The 20,227-nt window shown below is 43.7% G+C and overlaps 1 protein-coding gene across 1 annotated transcript in view; it reads left to right on the top strand.

Moving 5' to 3' along the window:
• LOC126416873 (cytochrome P450 4C1-like) overlaps positions 1-20,227 on the top strand; it is a 150,091-nt gene that overhangs the window by 31,175 nt on the left and 98,689 nt on the right. The window lies entirely within an intron of this gene.

Genomic DNA, 20,227 nt, shown 5'->3' with positions numbered 1-20,227 from the left:
TCTTTAGATTTCCCGCTTTACGCGAGCGTCTCCTTAACCATCTCGGCTATCCTTACCGTCCCCCCAGGACCGATTCGAACTTCACCGCCCCATAGTGCTCACATACAAACCGGGTGATTCCTGCACAGGGAGAGACATTGTTTTGCTCTTGAGACTACCCTGCTTTGGCAGTAGGGCAGTGTCTGTATTTTATAGTGTGTCTGTAGTTCGATGCAATGTTCCTTCGGACGTGCGTGCATGTGCAAAGGAACATTCTATCGAAATACAGAGACACTGTAAAATTCATACATTGGCCTAGTAAAGCACATATAAATATTCAGATAACTCACCGGTTTGCTGCCGGGAGACGTCGTCGACCGCCGCCGATATTTCGACAGGAGCACACCCTGCCATTCTCAAGGCCCAACTGCAAGGAAGAAACAAGGTGCAAGGGAATTTAATACCTCGGTTCACAGAGGAGAAACAAGGAAGATACCACACACAGAACAAGTAACCGTAGAGTCAACACACAACATCAGAAATATCGATAGTGACTATTAATCAACAGGTGAGGTAGCACTAAATCTGCCCCTTTGTTTTTTGACGAGAAACAGCGCCGGATTCCAAGCAGCATTTAAACAAAATCCACCATCTCTGTTTATAAGGTTGTCTGATTCCAACAGCTTCCTTAATAACACTATCCCAATAGTGTCTCCGTGTTGTTGTATTCTATAGGATGACCGGTGTCAAGGCAATGTTCTGAAATAGCGGATTTTCTCGGCTGATGTAAGCGTGTGTGACGCTTATGTTCAAAACACCGGTCTTCCACAGTCCTGAATGTCTGACCAATGTATGACGTGCCATAACTGCAAGCTGCAAGTAATACGATAGACGCCAGCCTTACCCAAACCAAGATCAACCTTTACGGACGCCAACAGCGCCTTAATTTTAGAATATGGTCGAAAAACACATTTCACATCATATTACCGCAAAATACGGCCAATCCTGTTGGAAATGCTGCCTGCGTAAGACAAAAAGGCCGTAGACTTAGGTGGCACTTCGTTGCTATCGTTACTCACCCGTTGCACACAAGGCCGATAGCGCAACGCACGTTTGATCTGCCTCTCACTATAACTATTCTGACGAAAGGTGACTTCGAGATGTGGTAGTCAGCTGCCAAACTTTCAGGGTCTGAGATAATGTGGGCCCTGTGAACCAAGGTACGAAGTATTCCTTCGCGCTGAGCTGGATGGTGACAACTATCAGCTCGCAGATACAATTCAGTGTGAGTAGGCTTCCTATAAACAGAATGTCCCTACGTACCATCAATCTTCCTTCTGACCAACACATCAAGGAAGGTCGACGACGTCATCCGGCAGAAAACCCGTGAGTTATATGAACATTCAATTCGCCGGGAAAAGTTAAGGTCTCACATATAAATCTGTCTGTCGGACATGCTTGCATATGCTAAGGAACATTGCATCGAACTATAGAGACACTGTAAAATACAGGAAATTCCCTAGTGAAGCATGTATAAATTTGTCTGTCGGGAAACATAAGCAGCCGTGGAGCACACCACTTCGTTAAAATTTTGTGGCCACTGCCCACCACGAGACTGAAAACTGTCTGACGGGGCTGCGCGCACGTGAGACAGGGTTGCTGTTCTAGCCAATTTTATGAACTTTTATCTGACAAAATTCTGATTTTAGAGGGGAAAACCATTTTAGCGACTTCTGGTGACTTTTTAGGGGGACAAACAGGCACAGTGTTTCTGAGTTTAGAAATTAATGATGTGTGACTAACCAAATATAACTAAATAAAATGTAATTACTGCACTTGTGCGGTTATCCGATTTTCTACTTCCGATACTAATAACTTCAATCCTAGAATCAAATGAAACGGGAATCGCCGGTACCAGGAACATTCTGTCTAAGAGTACCGAAACTGTGTGGGCCAAAATAATACAACCCTTTGACACCTGCAGCGACGATAGCACTCCAAGCGGCTGGACTGTAGTGACAGATGTGTGGCGTCAGATAAGCCGAGAAAGAGCTTGGGGCTGCGCTGGAACTTCAGTGTCGGCACTAACTGGAAAATGTATTTAAAGGTGTATTCCGTTTCATATTAATTTCAACGAATAATAATAAAGTTCTCAGATCAACATGTGCCGCTATTAGTAGCAAAGGCACAATCCAATTATCAAAATTCCTCTTAGACGAGAAATAAATTATAACTGACGCGTTTAAATGAAACAGGAACTGATTCCTAACTATATTCACGAATCTAGCACGCATTTCGTCATGCGTTGCGCTGATTATAGTTTGTTTCGAGAGTTTCTTTGCTGATTTTAGACTCATCTGAACATTCAAGACTAGACAATTTTTACACTCATGAAAATTAGCTGCCACTACTTCTTGTAAAAGTTAAGCGTTCGATGGAATTCATGTCGAGTAATGTGTGTAGGCAAACCAAATTGTTCAAATGGCTCTAAGCACTATGGGACAACATCTGAGGTCATCAGTCCCCTAGACTTAGACCTACTTAAACCTAACTAACCTAAGGACATCACACACATCCATGTCCGAGGCAGGATTCGAACCTACGACCGTAGCGGTCTCGCAGTTCCAGACTGAAGCGCCTAGAACCGTTCTGCCACGGCTGCCGGCTCAAGATAAAAGGACATTGATGATAATATTCGCTGAAGACTCTGCTATTCTCAGTGAAAGTGAAGAAGAATCATAGGATCTGCTGAATGGAATGAACAATCTAATGAATACAGAACATGGACGGAGAGCAAGTGGAAGAAAGACCAAAGTAATGAGAAGTAGCAGACATAAGAACAAGGAGAAACTCAACATTAGGACTGATGCTCACGAAGTAGTTGAAATTAAGGAATTCTGGTACCTAGGCAGCAAATAAGTCATGTCAGATGGAACGAGGAGGATGTAAAAAGCTGACTATCACTTGCAAACTGGGCATTCCTGGCCAAGAGAAGTCGACTAATATCAAACACAGGCCTTAAGTTGAGGGAGAAATTTCGGAGAATGTACGTTTGGAGCACATCATTGTATGGTTGTGAGACATAGACTGTGGGAAAGCTGGGTGGTGATATAGAAGAATGTTGAAAATTAGATGGACTGATAAGGTAAGAAATGAGGAGGCTCTTCGCAGGATCGGGGAGGAAAGGGATATGTGGAAAACACCGATAGAAGAAGGGACAGGATGATAGGACATCTGTTAAGACATGAGGGAATGACTTCCATGGTACTAGAAGGAGCTGTAGAGGGAAAAACTGTAGAGAAGCAGATTTGCGATGCGCGCCGCTTTTCCGGTTAATCTGGTTTGTTTCCAATGCTAACGCTAAGAATACAAATGTCCAACTTTAGTGAAACCATCATCCTTAGAAAAAAAGTAAGGTAAGTGATGAATGTCTTGTGTACAATGAAGAATCGACGTTTTCTGAAATACAGAGTTAACTAAAGAATGCAAACTTTTTAAAAGGTGCGGCCCCCATCAGCCTGTGCTTCCATAAAGCGCCCCCAAGCTGCAACAATTGCCCACTCCTGTCTAAGTAAGGTCGACATTTCCGAGTACCAGCATGGCTGTGTGGTAGAATGCTCGCCTGCCACGTAGGGGCCATGCGTTCGATTTGTGGCCGATACAAATTTTTGAACAAAAGTGCATTTCTTACAAACATTCACGCGAAGGTGAAAGTACATAAGGTTGAAAAAAAAAACATTATGCGGAAATGGTGTGATGCTCCATCATACAGAAACAACTCTTGCATGGTCAAAGGCAGAGTATTCCGCAAGATAATCAATTATGTTCCATCGTCAAGGCGTTGTGGAATAATAACTGTTCCAAGTAAATGGTCGCCAAGAGTCTTTGCCCACACATCGATGCTGAATCGATGCTGAGGAGACGCCTCAACCATTCCCTGAGGATCGTCTGTAGCCCACAGATGACAATTATGCAGATTGATGCTGCCAGTTCTGGTAAAGGCTGCTTCGTCGGAAAGGAGGACTGATGACAGAAATCCCACAACTGTGGTCATCTGGAAAGGAAACAACCGACAAAATTTTTCCCGCAGAGAGAAAGTGGCTGATGATAATCCTTCCACTCGTTGTAGGTGATAGGTATAACAGCAGTTCTCATGCAGGATACATATAATCGTACTTTGGGTTACACCATGTATGCGGGCCATTCGCATGAAGATTGTACTATTGTCATGCAAGAACTGGTTCTCCAAATCTGGTGTACGCACAGTCCGCCACCTCTATGCACGTTCGAGTGTCACAAAGAGCTTGAAATATTGTGTGATGTGATTGGTGTGTGTGACGGTAATTGTTTCGGTTTAGCCATGCTGCTTCTCGACGGTTTGTATTTGCTGGCCGACACAAACACCATCTGGGCTTGTTCCTGACATGAATACCGGACCATCCTGCTGCTTACAGTACATTTCGGCAATCACACAGCCTGCAACACACAAGAAACAAACGGCTCTTCGGCAGAGGAACTTCCATTCGTCAGCGCCGGCTATCGTGGCGATGAAGCATTTCTGGGCACATGTCATTGAACCTTTTTTCCTGCGTTCCCAGTCAGGAATCCGTCCATGCAGTTCGTCGGTTTTATTAATATTCGTTCTGTATAGTAAAAATACAAAAATTCGATTGCCAAGTGGTCTCCTTGTAAGTGCAACAATACCGTACTATCTTCATTACGGAGACGAATAGGCTGGTAAGTGGGACGCTGGAAACGACCGCCACTGTACCTGAGTGAAGCTTCTGCCGCAGAGTAAAATCTCACAAGGCGAGAGGCTTGCCTGCAGCGAGCAGTGTGTACACATTGCGACGGCCATTTCTGCAGCAAAAACTATGCAGCGAGCGCGTGCTAATTGGCGAGGGGTGCTAAGTGATGGGAACGTGTGGCCCTGCCTGCACGGTGTTTACCAGAGTCCCGCCGGCCTTCACCGGCGCCTTCTGCGGACCGCGCTGCACTCGCTAGCAGCGGCAAGAGGTCGCAGAAGGCGTGTGCCGCACAGAGGGCGCCAGATGGTCACAGGCTACACAGACCCATCTCACCGTTTTAACTGCTTGACTCTAGGAAAGAAAATTTTTCCAACTTTCGGTAAAGTCACTTCAACACCTATTAGGTTCCTAGCTTTTGCTTCTCTGGTTGCTGTACGTTTATTTATCCAGTTGTCACTATTTATTTGTGGTTCACTGTTCCTATCTGAGTTTACATCTTGTTCAAATTGGTTCAAATGGCTCTGAGCACTATGGGACTTAACATCTTAGGACATCAGTCCCCTAGAACTTAGAACTAGTTAAACCTAACGAACCTAAGGACATCACACACATTCATGCCCGAGGCAGGATTCGAACCTGCGACCGTAGCAGTCGCGCGGTTCCGGACTGCGCGCCTAGAACCGCGAGACCACCGCGGCCGGCTTACATCTTGTCCTTTTGTCATCTGATGGTAGTGAGAGGAGCTGCTGGACGCTGGAAAATGGAGTGCCAATTAGAGGAATCGAAAACGTTTACGACGTATTCTTCTGTTTGAGAATTTTTTACGTGTTGCAGCCCTGTCAGCAGCTGTGATAAACTGCGTCCAAAATCCGCCTCAGTTGCCAAATGTTAGTGGCCTTTACCCAGGTTTCAGCTAGAGTAATCTAGCCTTCTTCAGAAGCATAAAATAAACTGAGTCAGTTCCAATGTGGCGTCCGCGGCTAACCGACTGCTTTCCACGAAGTGGGGCCGGGACTGTTTCTCAGCTAACAAGGGAACCTCCCCATCGCACCCCCGTCAGATTTAGTTATAAGCTGGCACAGTGGATAGGCCTTGAAAAACGGAACACAGATCAATCGAGAAAACTGGAAGAAGTTGTGTGGAACTATGAAAAAAATAAGCAAAATATACAAACTGAGTAGCCCATGCGCAAGATAGGCAACATTCAGGATAGTCTGAGGCCAGGAACGCCGTGGTCCCGTGGTTAGCGTGAGGAACAATAGGTCCTTGATTCAAGTCTTTCCTCAAGCGATAACTTTATTTATTTTCGCAAAGTTATGATCTGTCCGTTCGTTCATTGACGTCTCTGTTCACTGTAATCAGTTTAGTGACTGTTTTGCGACCGCACCGCAAAACCGTGCGATTAGTAGACGAAAGGACGTGCCTCTCCAATGGGAACCGAAAACATTTGATCGCAAGGTCATAGGTCAACCGATTCCTCCACAGGAAAACACGTCTGATATATTCTATACGACACTGGTGACGGCATGTGCGTCACATGACAGGAATATGTTGGCGAATGGCGAATGGGTAAAAAGATTCTTCTACCTTCTCCGATTTAGGATTTCTTGTGGATGTGATAATCACTCCCAAAAAAGTGATGAAAACGTAACGGACGGACAGATAATAATTGTCTGTGAATAAAAAATTAAAATTTTTCACTAGAGGGCAGGCTTGAACCAAGGACCTTTGGTTCCACAGCTGCTCACGCTAACCACGCGGCCTGCGCTTTCTTACTCCTTAATGTTGCATATCTTGTGCATGGACTAATCAGTTTGTATATTTTGCTTATTTTTTCGTAGTTCCACACAACTTCTTCCTGTTTTCTTGATTGATCTGTGTTCAGTTTTTCAAAGCCTATCCACTGTGCAACTTATAACTAAATCTGAGGGGGGTGCGATGGGGAGGTTCGCTTGTAAGTATCGTAGCTTGACATGGTACCACGGTACTTTAGCTTTTTATGTTTGACTGTGTCTTATTCTAGCATGTATTAGTTTATTTTATGCTTCTTGAGAAGGCTAGATTACTCTAGCTGAAACCTGGTTAAAGACCAGTAACATTTCGCAACTGGGGCAGATTTTTGACATATTAATTTACCACAGTTTTGACGGAGCTGCAACATGTTAAAAATTCCAAAGATGATACTTAAAAAAAAATAAAAGTCGTGATAGTATAAATTTACAGTGATCGAAAAATAATTAGCCTACTCATGAGAGAACCATCAAATTGTAAAGATGCTGAAACATGTATCAACATTCCCTGCCACAAGGTAGTGTAAGTATTAGTGCGGATGGCTAATAATAAACATGTCAACGAAAAAACAAGCATGATTAAACTAAATTCTCTTCTTTCTTTGCCTTGCCGGTGAAATAAAGCCATTGCAGCAGGAGCCATCTGACTTGGAAATAAAGTTTTTAATCGAATCTAACCTAGAGTTTAAACATCAATGGATAAGTATGTTAGTATTGGTATGATATGAGATCGGTAGCTTTACCCACTGGCGGTATTCTAAAACCCTCGGTTTAGTGATATCAAAGTAATATTATCTGTGAATTAGAGATGCCTACTATGTGGTGTGTCAAGGCAGATATGAGCCTAGTTTCACAGAAAAGTTCACTCTCTGTCGGGCCGGCCGGGATGGCCGAGTGGTTCTAGGCGCTACAGTCTCGAACCGCGCAACCGCTACGGTCGCAGGTTCGAATCCTGCCTCGGGCATGGATGTGTGTGCTGTCCTTAGGTTAGTTAGGTTTAAGTAGTTCTAAGCCCTAGGGGACTGATGACCTCAGAAGTTAAGTCCCATAGTGCTCAGAGCCATTTGAATCATTTGAACTCTCTGTCGGTGATACTGGGTAATCATAAGATCTCTGAAGATGACTTCCCTGGAACAGTTAAAATATTCAGCAACAGAGAGGGCATACATCTATAGGAGAAGAATTTTAACAATTAATGTACACCAGCTATGCAGTGCAGCATGATTCTGAGTGTCAGCTAAGGTGGCAGTTATATGTCCTCTGATTCTATGAGACATTTGTTGTAGTCTGCTGGAATTTGTTCGCCAAACTCTCCTCCCATGGGAAGAAACCATAGCTCAACTCTACAATGCATGCTGTGCTTCGATGAAGGTGGAAATACGTGAAGCAGTTTTGTCGTATGTAGGCACAGAACTATTATTTAAGTTTGTTAATATACCCGATAATATGTAAATGTTCATAAATAAAAAAGTTTAAGAGCTATATGTGTGTTATTTATTTCCATATAAAATTATTCATTAGTCCCTAATAATAAAAAGAAACATGCTTTGATAGTCAGCTCCACTGATTATAGGGAGATCTATTGTGTTCTGTCGCTGTTAGCACATTCCGAGGGGATTTGCTTCGATAATTCATATATGTTTTCAGGAGTCCTATTTCAACCCAAATATCAACTATTGCAGGAAATTTTTCATGGCACTGATGAGGTAAGTTACCGGACATTCAGTAAAATCAGTGGTATTCCGCCACCTGACAGTGAAATTAAATAGTGTATTCGTATTTGATGACATCATAGTGGAAACCCCGGAACTCATACACAAATATTTATGTTTTAGCTATTACATGAAAGCTGCTGTCTTTTATTTGAGTAAAACATTTTCCAGCATTCAAAAGCAGTAGGAAAGGGATAACACAAGTCTTATTATAGCATTCAAACAAGACAATATAGATTTAAAAATTATTTAACAAGATGGTATAGGAGATGACATGACATTCAGTGACTCTATTAAAACAATACGTGAGGATTTCTGGAATCACACACGGTACAGCTTCCTCCTGATAGATAAAACTAGAAAGCTGAATGACAGTAGATGTAAATGATACTTCCAGGAATTCCTGCTTAAAAGGTGGTGCACCAGTACACAACTGTTTCAGCGTACTGTAGACCTGCGGTAGTCAATGTGGTCCCTATCGCCCGTGAGTGGCTACTTCAGCTTTCGTGATGGGCTGTAGATGGTAGAGGTTCTAAGAATATTTTCATTGGCTTTTCATAAAAGCCTCTGATTGAGACCCGCCACTCGGCTCTGTACCAGAGGTCCGCAGTCGGTCCTGTCCACTATGTTGCAATTGGTCAGCTTAGCTTTCATCTCGAAAGCAAGGCTGGCATCATTTACCACTTCTGTTAGCCGCTCAGAACCAGAGAGAATCTCTTCCAATGCAAAATGACACACATCACTGGTAATGACGTGCGTCACCACCTGCAGTTGGCTGCACTCTTTACTCTTCATGGCATCCGCAAGAACCCTTCACACGTCTTGAATGACTCCACCTGGTATGCACACGGAGTGAAAATTGGCTTTTATCCCCTTCTTGGCAGCCAGGTCCCTAGGGGGCCCCATACCTCACCTAACGCTGGAGCTCCCAAATATCAATAATCCCTCTCTGCGACTGCCCAGATCTTGCAGGGTGAGAGGTTTCCTCTGAAACAGGACAGGCGACTGCATGTGACTGAGCGACAGTGTCAGCCACAGGCAGCACATGGAAGCTGTTTGTCAGATTAACTGAGGAGGCCTTACATGCGGCCCCCTGGGAAGTGTTTCACCGCCTTCCACGACTCGAGACTATCTCCCACTCGATCACAGGTGAGGGGTCAACCTCAGTGCGAGAAATAACTGGGGTGACCATCGATAAGGGCCGATCGGAAGACTCGGACAAGCTGGACGTTTGTTGGATCCGCACGGCTGGTCCACAGCTGTAGTGCCCATCCACTGCAGCTTCAAGCTGTGTAACCAAAGTCATCACAGCCTGGAGCTGAGAGCAGTCACCACCTCGGCTCGCATCTGCACATAACAATCACATTCCCTATCCATACTAAAAACCGTGGAAAACTACACTAACAAGACAAACGGACTATCGGTACCTGCTGCAAAACTTTAATGTAGACACTGACGAAAACGCAGGAACTCTGTCTAATAAATTGGGTTAATATGCATGAATTCAAAATCCGAGCTACCGAAGCACTCAGGTGAGACTAAATAATTCGCCCTTCATTATGAGCTTGTAATATGTCACAAAATCCGTTTACTTTCCGACACAAACGAAAACGCGAGAACTTGTCTGTTAGATATTAAATTAACAAGCAAAACTCAAGAAACTAAACACACAGATGAAATTATACAATTCACTCCTAGTTAGGAACTCGTGAAAGTCACAAAATCCGTTGCTACCCTGTTGCTGTGTCTGTATCGGTTGGTCACTGCTGCCTAACTGCTGTCATGTACGCCATGTGCCGAGGTGTCCCTGATTTCAGAAACTGCTGGTACAGTGACCACCGTGCAAGGTTAGCTGAGCGGTCTAAGGCGCTGCAGTCATGGGCTGTGCGGCTGGTCCCATCAGAGGTTCGAGTCCTCCCTCGGGCATGGGTGTGTGTGTTTGCCCTTAGGATAATTTAGGTCAGGTAGTGTGTAAGCTTAGGAACTGATGACCTTAGCAGTTAAGTCCCATAAGATTTCACACACATTTAAACAGTTTTTTGACAGTGACCAGCAAGCGAATAGTGGCGCCAAGCATGTGTCATAGAGCAATGCTATGTCAGTGTATTGCTGCAGGTGGCCCTCTTTGTGGCGACATGCCCTCCTGCCAAGGCTCATGCCATTACACTCCTCTACTCTCTGAAAAACTTGTCCTCTGATTTCTCCTTGTAGTCATACCTGGAACTAGCTAATTCTCTACAGTTAATTTGGGACACATCACTTAGTCTTTATTAACAATCTGAATAGGAGGCTTACTGCAACATTTCAACAGTAAAGGGCCTTCCTCACAGGTGCTGACACTATTGGTATAAGCCTGCAGGTGGAAGGTTGGTAGGGCTGGAATATATGTGACTCATGTCTTAGATACTAGCAGACAGTGTTTACTATTAGTAAAATCTTGAGTGTGACTGAAGTTGAGATTCCACATACACTGATGCTGTCGTATACATCCAACAACTGCTCCATCGAAATTTGATCACTCTGGGTGGCGAACATTTGGTCCACAGAGGCTAGGAGTGTCGAATTCAGGTAGTTCAAATTTTCGCTAGGTAGAATTTCGAACTGAATGTCACATAGGTAGAGCATGATTTGTGTGGTGTTTAATGAGGTGGCTCCAGAAAAAATGATAGCTAGGGAGATGGTCCAAAGACGTCACAACAGAGGCCATTGATTACCAGATGCTTCTCATGCAGTTGCAATCATTGTGCGTTATTTATCTGACCCTGGTCATAACATATGAAGATAAAAGCTCTCAGATGTGCCACTGAAACGAGACAGTGTGCACCGGCCCTTTGAAAACATTCACGTGTATCCATAATCATTTCCTGAGAAAAAACATACACATTTTCTCCATGTAAGTCGAGCTCGCCTGACCATGGGCTGTATGTACCAACTTCGTAGGGCATATTGTGACTCAGTCGGTCCAACGTTGAAATAACTCCATAGTGGAGAGTAACGCATGATACTTCCTGCCAGACATGACCAGTGGTACATCGTACACCTTCAGCTACATTAACTTATTTTGAGTCTCATGATCTTAATAAATAAATTGTCACAACAAATAACCTACTAAAAAGAAAATTTAACCTTTGATCTAAATTCCAAAGACTAAAGTACATAGGTACAACATCCATGCTCAATGACAAGCCTGCACGTTCACTTATGCACAGACAACCGATGCTATGATAGGCACACACTTCACAAAGTAATCAGCATATTGCACTACGAAACTAAACGAAACTAAACCAGAAGCACTAAGTTTCCACTGTCATCTACAACATTATATATTCCTCATAAATAGAAATCCCACCATTCACATACTGCCTAAACAGATACTTTAAGTACAACGACAGGTCTCCTTCACGTTCATTCGTAAATCTCTTGCGTAAATGAAACACCTTCTATGACCTGAATCTCAGTACTTCTTAATACAAACAAACATTAACACAGCCATAACATTTATAAGTGATCAGTAAAAAAACCAGATGAAATTCACACATATATTACGCCCTTGAGGGAATTTCTCATTTAACTTGTTAGCCCTGTGATAACTTAGAGCATGGGGATAAACTGAAGTGAAGGCAGGAATGTCCCTCTACTTTTTGCGGGTCTTATCTTCCTTCACCCCCAGCTCCCTTCCCTCTTTGAAGAAAACTAAATAAGGCATCGATTCTGAGGTCCGATGTATCTCACGTTTTACATAGTGCTATTGGCTGGTACTATGAGAGAGTTCACGTGTTGGCTGCAGAATGCAGCGAGAGCATTGGTTGCTCTCTCTAGTTCTGGCCTCTAGCTAGACATGATGCACACTCTCCTCTCATTCTCTAGATTGTTTTCAGACTTTGTTCCAAGAAAACGACATCTTACCATGTCCATCTCCACTCAGCAGCCGTCTTTCATTGTACCATGGGCATGGCCATCTGTACTCCATATTTTCAGAATATAGGAAAATGAGTTTACACACTTCTTTTATTACTAAAAAGTTCCTTTAGATGTCTACATTCTTGAAGGCCCTGGAAAAATCTGCAGATACCAGTACAGCGCTTAAGCACCTTACCCTTCCTTTTTAACGTCCGTTCCTATCGCTCCAGGAATTTCATGATTGTTCTTTTAAACTGCTGGCAAATTTCGCTCAATCTCCTCCCAGAATTCCGCACCGTTGATACATCTTCTGCAGGTGGTGGTTATATAATTCAAAGGCGAGGGCATCTTCTGACCATAATTGACCTCAGACATTGATAACCCAGCTCTTTATTGCACCTTCGAGCTATAGGCTGCTACTATATACAGTAGCAAAGTGCCCCAGTCACTATGGTGACGATTCATGTAGTAACTTTTTTCTTACAGTTGCATGCATTCATTCCGTTCTCCCATCGCTTGTGGGTGTACTGCATCTTATCCACTACACCAACCTGGCATTGTGGGTAACAAAGCCCCATGGAATACCATAGTCCAATGCCCTTCCTAACACAATGTTCAATTCACACCTCAGCCCACCTCGACACTCAATATGTCTGCAGGTAAATGTAATTGTATCAGATCAATAGATCATTTATTCCTGAGGTGCAGGCAGGATTTCTCCATTACGTACAAAGCTGGTGTTCTGTTCCAGTATCAGAGAGCCTTGACAGACTGATGATTTAAGAAGGGCAAAATCAAGATGGGCTGAGGTGTGAACTGAAGTCTGTGTTAGGGAGGGCATTTGAATACAGTATTCGAATCAGCGGAATTTTCCAGAATACGAGGGTGGTGCAGGGGGGTGCATATCTATCTGGTAAGCAGGAGACCTGGCTTCATGTCCCGTCCTTCACAAAAATTTTAATTTATTTTTTCATCCTCTATTCTTATCGAAGATGAAGTTGAGACTCAGTACGTCTCCAGAAAAACGTGATTATGTCAGATAAATAGATCACCTCCACCTGAGGTTCAGGCACGGGTGCGATTTCAATATTGGAGAGCTGTGTCAATATTGATCGTTTAAGATGCAGAAAATCAAAATGGGCTGAGGTGTGAATCGAAGTTTTTGTTAGGGAAGACACTGGACTACAGTATTCTGCGCAGCTATGTTAGCCACAATACAAGGATTGGCGTAGTGGTTAGCACATGTGCCTAGTCACGAGGAGATCTGTGTCCAAGTCCCAGCCTTAGCACAAATTTTAATCCATTACTTCAGCTTCTGTCCTTATTGAAAATAAAGTTGAGACAGAATAGGTCTCCAGGAACATGTAATTACGTATTATAGTTACGTCATACCAGTTACTCTGTGTCCAATTGGTCCACAGATATCCATATCTATCATCTGGAACCATCTGTTGGCTCTGGCAATCCTTGCAACACAATTAGCTGATGGTTGAACTCAGCTCTCTGCACACAGGGACTGCAATTTTTCATATATTGTTCTAAGTCTTCAGCTGTGTATTTACCATTAATAATTTTCTCCTACGTGTTTCTCAGGAAAACAGTGGCCTTCGTGGCCAAGTATGATAGACTTATGAGTCTGCCTTAAAACTTCGTCGCATAAACTTCAGTTCTACTATATGCCATCCCACATCGAATTTGATGTGATGCTTATACAGGAAATTCAGTCCAAGTGTGGCATCATAGCTTTCGCCAACACAGGGAAATACGTCCTCTCAAACCCATAAATTTTTCTCTACCACTCAGAAGTTCATCCATGCCGAAGTGAGCGAATGAGTACTGCCGCCACACATCTCACTTAACCTCTAATTAGGTGGATTATACTTTTTCATCTCAAGTATACCTTAACTTGCTCCAGATGCCTGTGATCCCCTTCCACGAACTTCCTCCAAAGCCGGTTAAACAATGGTCCGCGACTGACTCAGCAGATAGGTATCCTGCCCTCACATTCACTGGAAATGCTGTGCAGTGGTGACATCGTTCCCTTTACCCTGTAACGCTAGAGTGTGAGCTCTAGGTTGTGATGGTCTTCCTTGTGGCTGCAGGAACCTTTGCAGACAATTTCATTCAGCATTTCCAGCTTTCGTAGACTCCAAGACACAAGGGAATTAAAGACATCATCTGTCATTGGGTAGTGATTTAAGTCAATGAGGGAAATTGAAAATTTGTGCCAGACTGGGATTTGAATCGGGTCTCCTGCTTACTAGGCTGATGCACTGACCACTGCATCATCCAGACAAAGTGATTATTGTAACTGCAAGGACTACCCCAGTAAGTGTGGCCAAGTTGAGGTTTTGGTCTGACAGGACTACCCTAGTAAGGCTCCTGTCAGACCAAAACCTCACCTTGACCACACACACTACTGGCGCAGTGCTCTTCGCCCATTACCCTCAATACTCATGGCATTTTGCCAGTTCCCGTAAGAGTTTGAGCTTGGTGTACATCTGCATAGAAGGGATCGTCAAACAAAGACGCCATTTGATCCTGTAGCTACTATGAATCAACTCGCAAAGGAGTTAAAGACGTTAGCTGCCATTGAGCATTGATTTAAAACAATGAGGAAGGTTGAAAACTTGCGCCTGCCGGCGATTCGAACTCTGGTCTCCCAATTACTAGACAGATTCTCTGACCTGTGCGCCATCCAGACACAATGGTTATTGTAACTGCAGGTATTGCCCTAGCACACCTCCCGTCAGACCCAAATTCTCAATTTATCCACACACTGCTGATGCAGTGGTCCTTGCCCATTATCCTCATTACTCGTAACATTTCGCCGATTCCCGTAAGAGTTCAAGCTTGTTGTGCATCCGCAATGAAGGGATCATTGACCATTCTCGCCTTAATTATATGTGGTGTCTGTTATTTGGACGTGTCTCAAATAACAAAAAAAAGCTAAAACTCCTCCCGAACAGACCACGAAGGCCCAGCGGTACCGACCGACCGCCGCGTCGTCCTCAGTGCACAGGCGTCGCTGGATGCGGGTATGGCGGGGCATGTTGTCAGCACGTCGCTCTCCCAGCCGTATGTAAATTTCCGAGACCGAGGCCGCTATTTCTCAATCAAGTAGCTCCTCAGTTTGCCTCACAAGGGCTGAGTGCACCTCTTTTGCCAACAGGGCTCGGCAGACCGGATGGTCACCCATCCAAGTGCTAGCCCAACACGACAGCGCTTAACTTTGGTAACCTGACGGGAACCGGTGTTACCACTGTGGCAAGGCCGTTAGCTGAAGGAACAAACGCCACATATAAAATTTTGTAGACTCTACTCACAGAGGTTTCCTACAATTCTGCCACATATGACCTTGCTGACTACAATGATACCACACGACTTCAGCATTAAAGACAAAATTTTTCCATTGTTCTGGTCACTGTATGTGTCTCTGGTAACAATATTGCTGTCGTTACAGAGTTGTTTAGGGTCACACACCTTGGAGTCATCCGTTAACTCATAAGTATTATTGCTCTGTTCTCTAATTCTATCGGCAAAGCTTTATGTAGACTCTACCAGACTTTGCGCTAAATCAGTAAGCTACTCCCTGTAAAAAAATAGCGCTATTTTTCCTTCTGCAGTCTTCCACCAACTCCTCCTGTAGATCCTGAGAAGACTGATGTTACAAATATAACTTCTCGTGGCACATTACATACGCCGTCTGATTCCCTGTGAGTTGTATACCAAGTCATACTTACGAGAGCATGCTGGAAAGTAATGCCTCCAAATTTTTTTTATGTGAAAACTTTTAAAGCTTCTTAAATAAGCCAAATATTATTAACGTTACAAAACTGCATTTTTCGCGCATACGTATTTATTTCTCACCGTAGTCACCATCGCGATGAACACATTCCTCCCAACAAGAGAGCAGTTTGTTGGTACCATTACTGTAGAATGTTCGACTTCGTTGACGGAGCCACACCCTCAACTCTGCTTGTGTCGCTTCATCACCGTCAAAGAGAAATTGTCGAAGATGTTCTGTAAGTTTGGAAAGCAGATGAAAATCGGATGGGGCCAAGTCGGAACAGTATGGAGGTTAATCGTTGACAGTGAATCAAAGGCGTCGGATTGTGGCAGATGTCACAGCGCTAGTGTGTGATCTGTCACTGTCATCCTGAAGGAGAAGGTGGACGAACTCTTCGGATTCAAAATTGATTATAGCATGTTTTTTCTCATGCATCAATTTAGTTATGTTATACAGCGCCACGTTACGCGTTACAATTCGGATCCGTCTAGTGCAGGGGCGGGCAGGAATCCTGCACGTGTGCGGTGCACTTGCACGTGTGCAGTTAACAGGTGTTCAGCGTGCACACAGGGGCAAGTTGGCCACCCGCTTATCTCCCCTCCCCACCATACCTTCTGTCCGCTCCTTCCTCTGCAATGCGTTTTTTTCCTAGCTTGCTTTAATGCATGAAGGAATAAGATTAGGAGTGCTTGAAAGATATCGTGGTTTGAAAGAGTACCTATTACCTACGATACGGTTTATTTAATTATCATAGGTGGAGTGGAACAAAATTTCTACATACAGACAAACACAAACAGTTACTTAAATTTTCATCACTGATGTTTGCTGTTAACCGACACTTACTAATTCAGCAAATGGTTTTCCAGCTCTCGCTATATTAAGCGCAATCTTATAACTTGCTCGTACCGCTGGGCTATTGTTGTTGTCGTCCTGAAAAATTGAAAACAGTGCTCCATAAAATGTTAAATCAGTTAGACGAGACACATGACGAAAGGAAGTCGCAGATCTCTCGTGACCACAGCAACTACGACAGATTCATCTAGTATCGTCAGATCGCTCTTCTTAAGCTCAGTCAGTTTCCCCATCCGCTCAGAATCCGACAATTGTACTCGTCGTTGTGAAATTTGTTGTAATGGCCTTCAATACTAAACTTCCGCTGACCAGCGAGAATACTGCCACATATTAAACATTTCGAATTTTCACGTTTTTGCACAGAGAAAAAATGATTCTCCCATTACTTTTTAAAAGACAGCAAATCTCCAATTCTCCGTTTCCTTGTTTCACTCTGCATTTTCCGGTTCTTGAAATACAAAGTTCACTACGTAGTGATCGCTACGCATCAACGTCCGCAGCTTAGCCTGGCACTACATTGCCGCAACCTGCCGGCTGTCGCCACTGACCCGGACGACGGTTGAGCGCGAGCAGCACACGTGCAGCGCTGTGCGCTCATGAGCCGCGTGCAACGTTTGCCCGCCCCTGGTCTAGTGGCAGTGGGCTGCAAAAATGTATACGTGGAGAATAAACATCTAGAATCTTAATAAAGAATGTTTTATGTAAAAAATTTTAAGAATTTTCACGTAAAAAATTCGGAGGCGTTATCTTTCATCACGTTCCTGTAGCGACTGCTCACCATTCCATCCCCGCAATTTTTCAACTGTCAGTGAATTATCTACAGAAGTAAAAATGTCTTCACCCGATTCTACTTGAAAAAGGAGTCACCACCGAGGCCCAGACAGGGACACGCTAGCAGAGGACCCCTGCTCTCCCTTCAGCTCTCTACGTAATTTTAAATTATGACTCACAGTTGAGTAGCCCGATACACCACATGATGAGTCGCCTTCTGAGCTGAAAACTTTTCACCCAATGCTTTTTGATTGCTGTCTATTACCACCAGAAATTATGAAGTAGCAATGTATCCAAGTGCAAAGAAACGAGAAGAAAATAACCAGAAAGGCCCTTACATAACTTGAAGTCGGTTTTTACCTGTGTTTTCCCGATGTTGTAACCATTGCTGCCACTTGCTGCTACGAACGTCAAACCACCATTGCAGTCTACGCAAGTACTTTTCGCACCGCTTGTAGAGAGTCCAGGTGTGCTCTTGTGGAAGATGGTGGATCGGGATGAGACAAAAGCCATTCGGTGGCAGTAAAATCCTCCTATTTTGCCCAGTGCTTCGTGGAACAAGCTGACGCTCAGATGGTGGCGCTAGAAGGTAGACGTATACCCATGGACTCGCTGGCAACTGCACTGTGTTGAAGGTTTCTGTTTCTATTGGAAACTAATTCTCTTCTTCACAGTGCAAATTTTATTTACCGCACATGCAGGCAGTCTTAAAAGCAATAACGTCTGACTTATAACTGTATGGGAAAAAAAATTCAGGTTACTTTTGAGAGATTGCTGTATGTATATTAGTTTACCTAGTTGCACTAAACATAAATTAACTTCTAAGTGTGTAGATTTTCTGTCTACTCTGTACTGCGTTGTAATATTGGCTAACACATTTTAAATAAATGTGTAAACCGTAAGAGCATATAATGCATATAATAACATTCACTGAAATTTATTTGTTAGTACTGTGGCATTAGCTATACTGAATAATAAGTACAATGAGTCAGTAGATTATAGGAACTCTGGAATACGGTGTACAAACGTCTACGTAGTTCAAGAGATCACAACTCTTACTTGATCGCTGCACTCTTTGTATCAAAGTGCTAATCAAGATGATTTACTGTTACTCATGCACCACCCTCAGCCTGGAGCTCTAATCCACCCACGTAACGCACAAACGAATATTTTTGTGGATCAGGGCGTAGATCGGAGTTTTCATACTGGGGAAGGTTCAAATGGCTCTGAGCACTATGGGACTTAACAGCTATGGTCATCAGTCCCCTAGAACTTAGAACTACATAAACCTAACTAACCTAAGGACAGCACACAACGCCCAGTCATCACGAGGCAGAGAAAATCCCTGACCCCGCCGGGAATCGAACCCGGGAACCCGGGCGTGGGAAGCGAGAACGCTACCGCACGACCACGAGCTGCGGACATACTGGGGAAGGCTGCGACATTTATCGGTCGGAACTAACGTAGACCTCTGGCTATATTACGGTCAACGCTTCCAAAAGTTGAAGAGATATGTGTTTGGGGGGGAGGGGGGCGGATGGGGGGGGGCGGAGGTGGCAATATCACACTCTAGCCAAACACTTGTGTACTACATCTTCGTTCCGTTTCGTAATCATGTATTAAATAACATCAAAAGCAAACTTCAGGGTAAAATCCATAAGTAGCTTTTTTGTCCCCAAACGTCGCATTTTCCGACTGTTAACCATAACAAATCGCACTAAAAGGCGCGTTTGGGAGAGATCTTTAATGTGGCATATGTTAACTTCCAACAAAAGCAAAACAAGGATAATGGAATGTAGTCTAATTAAGTCAGGTGATGCTGAGGGAATTAGATTAGGAAATGAGGCACTTAAAGTAGTAAAGGAGTTTTGCTATTTGGGGAGCAAAATAACTGATGATGGTCGAAGTAGAGAGGATATAAAATGTAGGCTGGCAATGGCAAGGAAAGCGTTTCTGAAGAAGAGAAATTTGTTAACATCCAGTATTGATTTAAGTGTCAGGAAGTCATTTCTGAAAGTATTCGTATGGAGTGTAGCCATGTATGGAAGTGAAACATGGACGATAAATAGTTTGGACAAGAAGAGAATAGAAGCTTTCGAAATGTGGTGCTACAGAAGAATGCTGAAGATTAGATGGGTAGATCACATAACTAATGAGGAAGTATTGAATAGGATTGGTGAGAAGAGAAGTTTGCGGCACAACTTGACCAGAAGAAGGGATCGGTTGGTAGGACATGTTCTGAGGCATCAAGGGATCACCAATTTAGTATTGGAGGGCAGCGTGGAGGGTAAAAATCGTAGAGGGAGACCAAGAGATGAATACACTAAGCAGATTCAGAAGGATGTAGGTTGCAGTAGGTACTGGGAGCTGAAAAAGCTTGCACAGGATAGAATAGCATGGAGAGCTGCATCAAACCAGTCTCAGGACTGAAGACCACAACAACAACAACAACAACATGTTAACTTCACTCCATTCTTAATGTGTTTGGTGTTTTCATTTCTAAACTTCATATGTTTAATGATTTGTTTGCTTAAACTGGGGCGTTTATAGTTTCGCGTGACGAAACAGTGATGTTTCCATGACGTCACGGATCTTATGCTCTGACCGAGCGAGGTGGCGCAGTGGTTAGCACACTGGACTCGCATTCGGGAGGACGACGGTTCAATCCCGCGTCCGGCCATCCTG

The sequence above is a fragment of the Schistocerca serialis genome, chromosome 8, assembly GCF_023864345.2.
Source record: "Schistocerca serialis cubense isolate TAMUIC-IGC-003099 chromosome 8, iqSchSeri2.2, whole genome shotgun sequence".
NCBI classification, from domain to species: Eukaryota; Metazoa; Arthropoda; class Insecta; order Orthoptera; family Acrididae; genus Schistocerca; species Schistocerca serialis.
This window is presented reverse-complemented; position numbering and strand designations above follow the sequence as displayed.